Below are 13,859 nucleotides of genomic sequence, written 5' to 3' on the forward strand. Positions count from 1 at the left end.
CCCAACGGTTTTAAATAAAGTGGTGAAATGTGCAAATCAGTAGCCTATCTAAAAATGTGAATTAGAATTGACGAGTTTCTGAGTGGGGGAGTCCAGGTCTCTGGTTTCTGTGACAGCTGGCCTCCTGTGAGGAGTTTCCCGGAACCTTGGTGTGCCTGTCTTGCAGGGACAAGCACAATGAGATGGATTAGCTGCTCCCCTAAACTAAACCAAGAGAGTATTCGAGTCACCGAGGAATGTTAAATACCCCCGCTCGCATTTTAACTCTCCAGTTCCTTTGTGGGGATTTTACGTATTATAGCATTTGGCATACATATGGCATGACATCAGCGTACCCTAAGATCTGGGGACTGAATCTTTTAATATATTTACCTGACGAAATGCTGCTTCTTCTCCCTCCCTCCCGCTTGCTGTGGTTTTCCTCTGTGAGACGGGCTCTTTCTGCCCCTCTGCGAGCTCATACATTGTCTTTAACACGGGAACTCTCGAAACGTGGGTGGGTCTCAGGCCAGCAGCGGCAGCGTCACCTGGAGACTTCCACAGAAGCTAATGCTCAGGTCCCGCCCGGGGCCCTCAGAATCAATATCAGAGTGTCTGGGATGGGGCTCAGCAGTCTGCCTTCTAGCAGGTCTTCCAGGAGATTCTGACACACACTCGAGTTTGAGAACTGTTGGTCAAATGGCTGGAAATGTATATGTTCTTTATTTTTTTATTGATATAGATATCTATCTCTACATACCATAAAATTCATCGTTACAACATGTACAGTTCAGTGGGTTGTAATGTACTCACAACCATCCCCACTGTCCAGTCACAAAACACCCCCTCTGTGCAATCGCAGAAACTGAAAGAAACTCCCTACCTATGAGCAGCCACTCCCTGTCTCTGTCCTTACCCCCAAGTCCCTGGCAGCCCCTGATCCCCCTTTTGTCTCTGTGGATTTGACGATTCTGGATATTTCATATAAATGGAATCACACAATATCTGACATTTTGTGTCTGGCTTTCAGTAGCATAATATGTTCAAGGTTCATCCATGTTGTAGTGTGTCGGACATTCATTTTTTAGGGCTGAATAGTATTCCACCGCGTTGGGCGGACACATGTGGTTTATCCACTCTTCTGTTGATGGACATTTGAGTGGCTTCCTTGGCTGTTACGAATAATGCTGCTATGGACGTGTGTGCACAGTTTTTTATGAATGTGTTTGCAGTTCTCTTGGGTATTTACAGTTGATTCTCTCTGTGTGGCAGTTCTGTTTCCTAAAGACTGAATTGGTGAGTCCTGAGTCATTGCCTCACAGGGAAATGCAGGATTCAGTTACCGCGAGTTTCTGGTTGCATTTTCCACAACCAGTTGTTACGTGGCCTCATCGTGTGCGCGTCTGTTTAACACGTGTGTTTTCTCCGTGAGGCCCATCGCGGCCTTCTTGAGCTTAGGGACACCAGACAGCCCTGCACATTACGCTTTGGGGCTATTTTAACAGTGAAATTACCAACAAAAGGCACAAAAATGTGAAGAAAGTGGCACCACCTAGACTGCGAAGAGAACACTTATTGACAAACGGCGAGCTGAAACCAGAGGGCGGAGTCACCTGCTTGTCCTCACCTGGGCGCATGCGTGCAGGACTCAGGTTTTTCACCCCTCTGTGCACCTGTTCGGCTGAGCACTGGGACAGCACCGAGAGGGTTTTTTGGGGATTACAAATAAGTGTTAGCAAATTTGCAAATGCAGACTGCACAAAGAGTGAAAATCATCTGCACTTAGGAGTGGAATTCCTGCGTCATATGGTAACTCTGTTTTTAATTGTTTGCGGAATTGCTAGATTGTTTTCCATAGTGGCTACATCATTGTACATTCCCACCAGCTGTATATGAGCGTTCCAGTCTCTCCAGTCCTTGCCGACAAGTGTTCTTTCCCTTCCTTTCTTCTTCTGATTATTGCTATCTTAGTGGATGTGAAGTGGGATCTCACTGTGGTTTTAATTTGCATTTCCTTAATGATTAGTGATGCTGAGCATCTTTTCATGTGCCTATTAGCCATTTGGTATATTTTCTTTCGGACAAGGTCTATTTCATAACTGGTTTCTTTTAGATTGGATTATTTGTCTTTTTATTATTGAACTGTAAGTTTTTATAAATATTATGGTACTAGCCTCTTAGATATATGATCTGCAAATATTTCTTCCCACTCTGTGGATTGTCTTTTTGATGTACATACATTTTTTATTTTGACAATGTCCAATTGTATCTATTTTTTTTTCTTGGATTGCTTGTGCTTCTGTTGTTATTTTCTGTAAGTCTGAAAGTGCTGTCATATAATTAGTGCAGCCTGTTGAAAGAGTTGTTTGCACGCTCTTATTAAAGAAGTCCTGAAGAGTCAGATTTCACGGCGTCAGTGAATTATCACTTGTTTGCCGATGGATGGCGTATGCAGATGCAAAGCATTTGTTTGCAGGCATTTACAAGGTCTGTGTGTTGTGGCTGTCTGTCCTGCGGGCCACACATCCGTTAAGGCAGTGCCAAATTCACTGAACAAACTGCTGTGTTCTGTTTGGGAGAACTGAAGAGAGAGCACTTGTAACCATTTCAAACAATACTTTCCTCTTTAATAAAGAAGGCTATTCCTCTTTGGGAAACTAGGGACTGTCTGCCCTAAAAAGCAGGGGCTCAAATGCCATTTGTGAAAGAACACAGGAATCCCCGGAACTTGGAAATAAACGCGGGGTGGTGTTTATTTGTGTTAGTTTAAATGTAGTAGCCCCGCGTGTCAGAAAACTGAAACGGCGACACTTAAGTTAGTCTAAGCAAGCAAATAATATCAGCTGCCGTGGCTTTAATCTACTAAGTAACTTTAAATCCGAAAGATCAAAGGAACGTGTAACTAAAAACAGTCCCTCGTGCAGTTCCTCCGCAGAGGCAGGAAAAGGCTAGAAGTTACATGTCACCTTCATATCCTGGCGTGCTGACCTCGTGCTCAGATGGAGCCCCCTGCACGCCAGCTGTTACCATTATTAAGACCTTGCCCCTAGGGGTTAAGTAGGAGAAAAACTCCTGCCCTATCGGAGAGCAAACACTGCAAGTCCCAGCCCCTCACATGCCAGACTCAAAGCGAGCTGCACGGTCTTGTCATTCAGCCTGTCCCACCGCCGCCGACTGCTGGTAGCTCTCCCTTGGGCTGGGCTCCTGCCGCCTGCTAGGGCTTTTGCGACCGTGATCATTTGCCAGCCCAGCCGAGCCGGGGAACTCGCTGCTTTGAACATCAAGGTAAATATAGCCTTCCTCATGCGTCGCTGTGTGCCAGATTGAGATTTGGGGAGAATTTCTTTAAAAACTGAACTTTGTTCTGCGCTTCTAGAATTGGATTCAAAACTCCAGCTCACAATTTCTTATTCAGTGTAAACTTGGAACCACTTCTCCATGCGTTAAAATCCGACGTTTATTTGAATGTAGTCTAGCATAGGAAGCTAGGGCAAAGCTGTTTGTTTCTTGGGAAGGTTTATTAAAATGGGCTTGCTTTGTGAAGTTGGTAGGAAACCTCAGACTTAAAGCAGTTCACACTGCTTCCTGCTCTGAGGTTTTTCTGTAACCACTATCTAAATCAAAGAAGTTGCAAAACGTGGGCTTCTCTTATTTCCAGTTGGTGGCAAACTAGATGCAGCATTGTAGGAATCACTTTAATCACTTTTGTGAATCAAATATTGTAAGAAAGTAGTAAAATATTAGCATTTTCCCACCTGTGAAAACAGAAGTCCCGTGAAGATAACCGCTTGAGAGTGAAGCTTCCACAGCAAGCCCAATGCGTATCGATGTTCATTTCGAGTGCACGGCTTGGCACACGTCTTCCAGTTGTATTTGAGTTGATTCAATGTCTTATCGTGTACTGTGTGCATTTCAATTGTATCAATGGTAGTTATATTATAATTGGATTTACTACTTAAAGTAGAAATTGGAATATATTTGCCATATTTACTTTTGCTTAAAGTGAGAATGGATGATTTATATGTGACTGGTAGAAAAATTCAAACCAATTTAACTTGTGAGTTATTTGTGTGCCTGACAGTAAAGTGTAAATTTTTAAACATTAGATAAAAATCCCATAAAACTGAGATATTTCGTGCAAGTCACTGAGTGGCTGTAATGACTTTCTTCACTGAAGATGCAGAAAGAAAGAAAGAGAGAGCATACTTCACAATTTGCTAAAATTTTATTTGGCAGGTATTCCTGCTGAAAGGAAAAGAATGAAATATGTTCTTTTTACCCACTAGAGGGTTTTTGGAGATGATAGTATTTATAATTTTAAAAACCTCCAATTCCCTTTGATGGCTAGGAAGTCACCAAACTCCATAAATAAGCCCTGAAATAGTGTTTCGCTCACAGACAGTGGGGTCACTATTTCCCACGGTTTTAATGTCTGCTGACACATTTCTGCTTTCTAAAATGTTAAAACGAGTAGCCTTTTTTGAATTATTTTATTTATTTTAAAATTTTGCATTTCTAAAAAACTATTTTAGAATGCTTCCCTTGCCCAAATCTTGAATATTGAAATAGTTTACTGGGTTGTGCATCATTTGCAACTTTCTGTTTCAGTGTACAAGAAGAAGGCAGAGTATTTTTCCTGCTTGCCTCGCTTCACATAATTACATCTTAGGCCTGAGTTAGATGAACTGTGAGCATGAACTGTTTGCCTTGATTATGAAAAATGGGTAATGTTTAGGGATCTGAAATGATTGCCCTACAAAGCACTTTAGAAAATCCGTGTTACTGGGTGAAAAAGGTGAAGGGATCAAGCAAAAAAAAAAAAAAAGGAAAAAAAAAGGCAGACCACAGTATGGGGATTGCCAGAGGGAAAGGGAAAGGGGGGGGTGGAAGGGCGAAGGGGGGGTAAGTGGCGGCGGGAGACTGGACTCTGGGCGCGGGTGCAGGCTGCGGTGTGCAGATGTGCACAGATCTGTGGTCTTGAGGCCTGTATGGTTTTATGCACCAGGGTCCCCCCAGTCAGTTCCATACACACTAGAGAAAATACACGTGCGCGTGTTAGCGTTACCTCAGTCCAGGAGATGACAGGTGTTATGCAATTGATTCATCCCACATTTAATCCAGTCCCAACTGGCTTTGTAATTTTTACCGAACCAGTCAACCCTTTTCAGCAACCGCTGGGGAATGTGCTCTCCAGTGCCGGCTGGGCCCCAGCTGGCCTTGCCTTCCACATGCTCTGACTCGGGGGCTGGAGCAGAGCGCTCGAGCTGCGCAAGTCTTCCCTCACAGCGCACAGTGGGTGACGGGCATCCTCGGCGCGTGGACCATAGGAACATTTCCTAGTTTAAAAAAATGTGGTCATTTCTGATCATATCCTACCACAGGAGATAGACAAATGAACCGCTTAGCCTGTCAGCCTTTTGGAGAAATATAAAGCAAAGCAACTATAATAAACTAGAAAAGCGAGACTTGGCCAAGAGGGGGGCTTTGTTCTCTTTATCTTCATTTCAATTCTTTTATCATTTTAGTCACTATTAAACAGGCTCACATATTAGATTGCAAAAAACTATTCACAGGGAGCCTGTAGGTGTGTATTATATGCTTATAAATAAGGTCATTCACCTGCTTAACTGGAAAATAGGATCTAGTTTCCTGTGTGAGCAAATGGGAAACCCCACGTGAACAGTAAATATAATTTCAGTGCATCTAATGTGTACGGAGAAGCAAATAGCAGAACTCACAAGCATTTAGTGTGAGAGTTTAAGGAAGAAATAGAGAAAGATTTCTGAAGGGTATACGGAGGCTCTTGCTAAGTTTATTTACTGACCCAGTTCAAGTAAGAAAAAGAGTCAAAATTTGAGGCTTTCCTGAGCTTAAAATCTCAGAGTCCTTTAAGTAAAAGGACATCTTTCATTGGGTTTGATGTAAAAACTTTGAGAGCTGGTTCCCAAGTGGCTCAGGAGGCGGAAGGGTGCCTTTGAGGTGTTGTGGGGTGGGCTCTGCAGGGAAGAACCATCTGGGGAGCTGCCCCAGGAAATCTGATTTGCTGCTTCTCACACGTCCCCAAACAGCAGGGGGCGGGGGATGGAGCCTGGTGGTGTCAGACACTCAGCATTTGTGGGGAAGGCTGAGCTAATCCTAAATGGGGTATTAAAAAACAGCACCTTACCATCTAGCCCAAACAACTTTCCGGGTCTTTGTGGGGATTGATCTCAATTTTCGGCTTTCTGGAAGCCATCATAAAACTTCTCTCACTTTCTTTTGCCTCACGGTATGTGGGAATAGAATTTTCTTGATTTGACTTACCTAAGTGATGGTTTTCTTTCCCTTTGAGCGGCGAAGTTCTGAGGTTTCGAGATGTGTGAAATACTCAACGTTCACGAGGATGTTAGACAGCTTGTGAGCTGCTCACCCACGTTGCTGAAGCTGTCGTCTGATCCTGTTTCTGAGACAGAGCCGTGGTCACCCACACAGATTGTTCGGCTGAAAACTCGCCTATTTTGCAATTTCAGCTGAGCCAGAATAGTTTGCGATGAAATATGATGGCGCAACCATAGGCCTATCACAGCTTGAGAGGCCTGTTTGTTACCAAAGCGTCTTGTAATTCTTACTTGGCAGGGATGTGAGGCGGGATAGCAGGCCTGGTATCTGGAAGCTGTCTGGTTCTGGAATTGGAACGTTTAAGAGGCTTAACATGCAATCACATTTTTTTTTCTTTTCTGTCTTGTACTTTTTTTTTTTTTCATTTTAGCATAAAACTTGAGGAAACTTGCTCTTTTAATAAAGGCGCTTGGGCTTCACTTTTTAGAGTTTGACAGGGATTGGGGATATATTTTTTCTTGAGAGTCAAACTCAGTAGACAAATTAGCTATATCCTAACCTTTATGTAAATGATCTATAAGTAATCGAGGCTGTGTGACAACTTGTTTCTATTTCCACAGCATTGTCCCACATAGATTCTACCCTGTGGTCTTTCAAACTGATGTCTTACTAAGGGCTTCTCTTAGCTTCACCCTTGTCCCTACCCTTAGAGCCTCACAGGTACTATAGGTGAAACCGCTTTTCATTGTAACAAAAAAAGGTGAAGATCGTCCAAATAATACAAAGCCTCTCTAACGCGAAGTAGCAGGTCTATCGTTTGAATATACGGCAACATTCTTCATTTCAAGCAATATTTTTTGAGTGTTGAAGATTTTGAGTGGCAGCTGCTTGCTCTTATAAGTTGATCAGCATTAATTTTACAAAGTATAAATCATTGGTTCTCACCCCTAGCTGCACATGGGAATCATCCGGGGAGCATTTTTTAAAATGCTCGTGCCACACCCCGTTACAGTGTGAATGAAATCACAACCTGTGGGGCCAGGGCCCTGTGTCTGTCTGTCTGTATGTATGTATTTATTTATTTATTGCGGAGGTGATTGCAGTGTGCTAAGGGCTGGGGTGGCTGCAATACACACTCACAACTCTGGGAATATTTATTGTATTTATTGCCTTCCCTTCAGCATTTGCAGGGGACTAACAATGTCTTGGCTGGTTCTTGGGTTTAGTCAACAACGGGTCTGAGGGCTTCTAGAATTTTCTGGACAAATATTTCTGCTTATAAAAAGCTTCTCTGGTTTTATTTTGTATGTTCTTAATTATACAAATGAATTTAAATACAATTTAAATTCACCTGAAATAGGAACTCAAAGATTTAAGAAGCCTCTCTCTCGGTCAAGGGCATTGACACTATGGATATAGTACTGGTGAATGTCGGGGGAAGTGGGGAAGGTTCTGCGGAATGATAACTTTTATGGATGAACTTGGAAAAGAGCTCTCTCTTGAAATGTATTTGTAGGAAGACGAAGTTTACACTGAAAAGAGGATGTTATTGACCATCATTTACCAGACTGTGAAAGATAAACTGTATTTTACACCCACAGTTCTCCTCCCACACACTCGTGGACCTGTCGCCAAAGGCACATGGGACATCAAATCAGGGAGAGACATAGGATTCACGCTCCCACAGCCCTGAAAGCGCCCTTGCCCACCCCGCAGGTGCAGCCGTCTCTGCTTCGACAGCCTCACCCACATCTAGCAGCAGGCGGGCTTCCCGAGTTCAGGGTCTGCTGGTGTGCGCGGCACATACATTGCAGTGTCTTCCCACAGTTAGCTGGCTTTCGTTCTTCTTGCTGTTGCTCATCTGGGGGAGGGGACTTGATCTGCCAATATTTAAATTTTTTTTTTCTCTCACCAATTATCCCCCCATGCCTTGTTCCCCCTCCCCCCCAATCACCACACTGTCCTCCGTGTTCTTGATTCCTCCTCATTTTCTTTTCTGCTCAATCCCTCCACACCCCAGTGCCCAGAGCTGTCAGCCTGCTCTCTATCTGTGATCCTGCCTCTATTTCTACCTTCTTGATAATATAAATTCAATAGGAAACAGTAAATTTTCATTATAAAAGAATAGTTATCATTACTTTTGGACTTTTTGCTTTTTTCATGGTGTGATGGAAAGCATACTAATACCTAGAAGGTTCTTATGAAATGTATATTTAGTGGAATAGTATAGATTCCCAAATGTATAACAGTGTGCCTTTGAAAACAATGGCTTCTAATGCTTTGCAGTTGATGCTTAAGGGGAATAATAACCATAATACTTTATTTTTGAACAGTTCTTTGCAACATATACAATGTTTATAGGTGATTAAGTGAAGATATTTGTTTGTGTTCTTATTGAAGGAGAGTTTAATGGTAGAAAGTTCATGAACTTGAAGACAAACAAGAAAATTTAATTTGTCTCAGAAGGGGCAACAAATTAAGTTATATTTCTTTATTTACATATTAGATTATATATTTATTAGATTATTTATTAGATTATATGTATTTAGAGATTAGATTCTATTTCTTTATTTATGGCCATTCTTTTTAGTTCCTGAAAAGTACCCGATTCTTTGATTAAAGAGACAGGTTTTGCTGTACCGGTGTCACACTGACATCATTTTCAAAGAGTCTAAATGTCTCGTGACCACGAAGACCAATCCTTTGTCTCCTGTAGCCCCCGACCTGGGCAGCCTGCTGCCCCACTCCAGGTGGACTGCACCAGAATCTCGGCCTCGCCGAGTGCTCCCTGCTGTTTGAGAAGCACCGGCTCGGCCTTGTGTATTTTACCTGGAGAAATCCTGCTGTCGGGAGTGTCACTCTTCTGAAAGAGATGATTGGCTACAATGTGGGGCCTCGCTGGGGACCCATTTACTGTTAGGTTTGGTGTTAGGAACCTGATGAAACAAGGGGTTTCTCCACAACACGTCAGCTGAGCTTATGAATGTGGAGTAGCAGGAAGCCCTCCAAACCTCGGCTTCAGGCTTTCTGGCCTTCCATTTGAGGCTGACCGTGTCTCGGGTTCTCTTTTGGAAAATGGAGTGCAATGCCTGCCACACCTGTGTTTCTGAGGGCTGTTAGGAGGATCAGCTCAAGAGACATCATGCGTGAGAAAGCATTTGGAAATACCAGAGAGGTGTGCTGTTGTGGCTGTGGATGGGGATGGAGACGATGGTCCTTCAGGCTAGACAAGCCCCGTGTTCGTTAGGGATGGTGATGGCTTTGCTAAATGGTTACTGTGGTAATTGGAACAGGTCTGTGCACCCTCTTCAGCATTACGTGTCGATTTTAACTTGACGGTTTTCTGGCCGCGCCAGCAGTTCTGACTTCCAGTTCCAAGTAGTTACTGTGAGGTTTGCATAACACTCTTTGTTAGCTGTGGAGCCACCTAAATATTTTGCATCCTTTGGGTAAATTGTGTGTCATTAGCATCTTTTGGTATGTAATATATTGACAAATAAAACTTCGATAATCCAAACAGACCCCACTCTGATTACATGGTAGCATTTTCAGTGACATACTACTTTTTGTCTTTGAAGCACGGTCATTTCCTTATGTCTTACAGGTGCTCAGTTCTGTGAGTCCCAAACCAGGGTAGGATGTCATTGTTTGACCCTTCTAATCACATGAACTCCGATGGCTTTTCTGCCTGCGTTTCAACATGATTGAAATGTGTCGTATTTCTTCTCTGTTGTGTCTGCGTAATGCTAATGGAACTAGTCATGGTACTTTGGGTTCATGGATAGCTTTGGTCCAACAAACAATTATGTTTCTGAATCATTTATTAAATGTTAATAATAATTACCTTTTGTTCATTATTAGTCATTGTGCTAGAAACTTTATGTTTTATTAAAATCCTAAGTATTCAGTAGAAATACATTTGTAGTAAAAGTTGCATAAAATGTGAAAGGCTTCTCCACCCTTCCAAAGGAGCCTGTCCAACTCTCCAGCAGGAAACCGTGTTGGCATTGTCTTACGTCCTTCTAGAAATTACCTTGTGTATGTGCAGTGCCCTCGCATTTTTAACAAAGGGACTCCCACCACGTAGGCTGTTCTGCGGCTGCTTTTATTTACACATAAAGATGTTCTTTGGACTTCTTTCCAGCTCATTCTTTTCTGTTGTTGTGCGTACTGCCCTGTGTATGGACATGGCAGAATTTCATTCTCCCGCTGAGAATTTAGATTGTTTCCAGTGTTCACCGGTGCAAACAGTGGTGCAGTCAGCAATTTTTTCCGTACGTTTATCTTTACACATTGATCAAGTGGGTCCAAAGGATAAAGGCCTAGTACCATCGTTGGTTAAAGATGAGGGTATTTTAAATGTTGACTAGTAGTTGTCATGTTACTGTCTTAGAAGGTTGCATCAATTTGCATTTCAGATTTAACTCTCGAAGAACAACCAAGACTTAGAGACCCTAAGAGTGTAAGGAACTTGACCCAGGTTCTCAAAGTTAGTAGCTGGTATAGTCGACTGTCAAATCCAGACCTACCACGACACAGAGGTCTCGGCTGCCATTTGAAAACGTAATTGTGGCTTTCAAACTAGGAAGCAGCATTCTATATCTTTTTAATGTTCTCATCACTCAGGGAAGCAATAATAATTCTTCCACTCTAAATGCACAGCCTTTTACAGTTTTCAAAACATTTTTACATTCTCGTAGTAACCCTATGAGATGAGCATTGATTATTAGCCCAATTTATACATGTAAAGAACTTAGATTCGAAGGGAAAAACGTACATTTTAAAAAGTAATCAAAAGGTGGTTCTTGGCCAAAGGCCTTCTAGCCCCCACTCTTCTGAAGCACCCAGGACATTAAAATGCGGGTAGAAAGGGTGAAATAGGGAGAGTGGGATTAGCGGCTTTGTATTGCTTTTGACACATCACATGCATGAACAACAGGAAACCCACTAAAGTATCTGGCCACGGGCCCCCTCACACCTGAGCCAGCGCCTCAAGATTTCTGGCAGCGCCTGCGTGTTATGGCCCCGGGGAAAACAGATGATTTCAGCATAGCTGTCTCTCAAAGCTGTTCCTTATGTTTGGTCCAAAACCGACTTAAACTTCCACCATACGTACTCTGATCACTGCATTTGTAACCACAGAGCATCCGTTCCATTTACTATCTCACAAGAGTGCCCTTTTGTGACGTGGACCCTCCTCCAGCTCATCTGCTCTCCTGTTCTGCTCTAGGCTCAGGTCAGTTTCTTTCCTCATTTGTCTCAGTTCCAAAGAGATAAGATTTCTCTCGGCCTCGGGCAGCTCTTGACCGCAGATGGAACCTTTGCTGGCTCTCCTGGTCCCCTGAACTCCTGCACAAATGCATCCATGGAACGTAACTCATGCACGTTTCCGAGAACAATTTCTGGTTCTGCTGCTTCTTCTTCTTTACTTATAATTCATCACTTATTTATAAAGTCAATTTGGTTTTTCTCACTTTATGATTAAAGACCCAATCACAGAAAGCTCATGTGACTTATTTCAACTACAAGCCAAAGCCAGAGTTCAAATTATTCTTTACTACCCACTAGTTCCTACTTTGCCGCAAGAAGTCTCCAAGTTACGAAACAGGTTTTGTTCCAAAACTTCATTTGTAAGTCAGTCATTTGGCATTTGAACTGCATTTTACCACAGTGGGGGGGAAATGTTATAAATGGTGATTAAGTCCTTTGGCTGGCCTGCAAAAATCTGTTTAACTCTTATGTAACTACAAAATGATTCATTTGTAATCAAAATAAGAGGGGATGATAGTTGTAATTCTGGTTACAAAGAAAGAGAAATTGCTTTTTCCTGAGGAGAAGCAGATTCAGTTGAAGGGTAGGGAAACAAAAGAAATTGACAAGAGCCCAGAGGGGGTTCCGGGGCGATTTGAAGGATGTCAGAGCTGGATGACACCCTGTTTTAAGCCCAGTTTCACTTGAAAACTTTTGAAGATTTTGTTGTTAGATACTTGCCACTCCCGCACCTCACCTGACAGCTGTGAGAATCTACAGGATTGATTAAATTAAATCCTTTTTTTTTTTTTAAAGAGGAGAAGGGAGGGAGAAAGAGAGGGAGAGAAACATCAATGTGTGGTTGCCTCTTGCACATCCCCTACTGGGGACCTGGCCCTCAACCCAGGCATGTGCCCTTTGGTTTGCAAGCTGGCACTCAATCCACTGAGCCGCACCAGCCAGGGCTGAATTAAATACTTAAAAAAAAAATAGACTCTCCAAGATACTAACCAACTTGGGATGGTAGAACCAAACCCTCAAACCAGGAAAAGTCTTCCTTCCATCCTCCTGATGGAAGGGTTAGCGGGAGTCGTGGTGGTTCCCGTTCATCCCAGCAGACCCATCACCTGGGGTAGCTCAGCTGAGGACCAGAGAGAGGGCTTGGTAGCAGGAGGCGTGTGCCTTAGCATTTCTCTCAGTGAGAGGCTCTGCTTCTTGCAAATGACTGCCTTTATCTCATGTTTTGCTTCTTACATTGTCTACACGGCCTTTCACTTAAGCCTACAAATAAACATCTTAAACTTCAACTGACTTTTTGAAATCTAGTGCCTTTTCAGGTGGCCTTTCTGCTTAATTGTTTTCAGAATATTTGCCATAAAGCTTTTGTTTCGGTAACAACACAAGGGAGGATGTATTCTTTAGCAGGCGCAAGCCTGAGTGAGCAGATCTGGCTGAGGCGGCACAAGTTAAGGGAGTGAAGTAGGGGAGATGAGTTTGTGCCCCTGGGTCAGGACAGAACTCTTACCAGCTCCCCACCCTGCCTTCCCACTACTTGGATAATATAATGCATTTAGCTGCCATTGCTTCGTGTTGGGTATGGCATGTGCATGTTGCATAAAACATATAAAACTATGTTTTATAGTGTATATTTATACCCAGGAGTGAGTCAGTGAAGGAGAGAGCCACCGCATTTACCGTGACAATTCAAAATCGCTCTGCACAGCCATTCTGAAAGGCAGCTGGGATTGGCAGACCATTTTCAAAGTCAATAAGGCTGATGAGGGAAGTAACATCTACTTGATTGAAGTTTTGATATTTCCAAATGTTTTGCCTTTTCACTAAAACACTTTATAAAATTCGGTTTCTTAGCTTTGACAGTTCTATAATGGAATTTGTGTGTGTAGGTGTGTGTGTGTGTGTGTGTTTGAGGAGTTTTATCCAAAAGGTGAATAAATTAATGATGCTGACTTTGCATCCTAACGTACGAGTGTCTTCTGGGTGTGAGGATTCGGATGGGCGCTCGATGCATTCTTCTGGCCTGTCCTGCTCAGAAATGGCCCCGCTGAGTAGCTTTTAGGTTGGGGGAAAACATGCATGTGCTCAGGCTGAAAAGAGATGGTTTTGTCTGGTGCCCGTGTGTCTGTGGGAAGTGGGGAGAGCCTGGGGAGAGATTCTTCCAGAAGCTGTTTCTCTCCTTGGAAGAAGGCTAAGCCAGAAGGGTTAGTGAGCCAGTGTGGATTTCTTTTTTTTCTTGTTGGCTTTCACGGAAGGTTAAGTTGACCAATAATAGCATTTGATGACCCATCTTTTTA

General features: G+C 42.9%; 1 protein-coding gene across 7 annotated transcripts in view; it reads left to right on the top strand.

Moving 5' to 3' along the window:
* The window catches only part of DISP1 (dispatched RND transporter family member 1), a 136,490-nt gene that overhangs the window by 76,860 nt on the left and 45,771 nt on the right, over window positions 1-13,859 (top strand). The window contains exon 1 of one of the 7 annotated variants that reach the window (XM_045184472.2): window positions 3,013-3,264. The exons of the other annotated variants lie outside the window; for them this stretch is intronic. The gene's annotated coding sequence lies outside the window, so the exon portion shown is untranslated. Of the gene's footprint in view, window positions 1-3,012; window positions 3,265-13,859 lie in introns of those variants that run through there. 7 annotated transcript variants of the gene reach the window in all.

This window comes from Desmodus rotundus, chromosome 10, assembly GCF_022682495.2.
Source record: "Desmodus rotundus isolate HL8 chromosome 10, HLdesRot8A.1, whole genome shotgun sequence".
Classification (NCBI taxonomy): domain Eukaryota; kingdom Metazoa; phylum Chordata; class Mammalia; order Chiroptera; family Phyllostomidae; genus Desmodus; species Desmodus rotundus.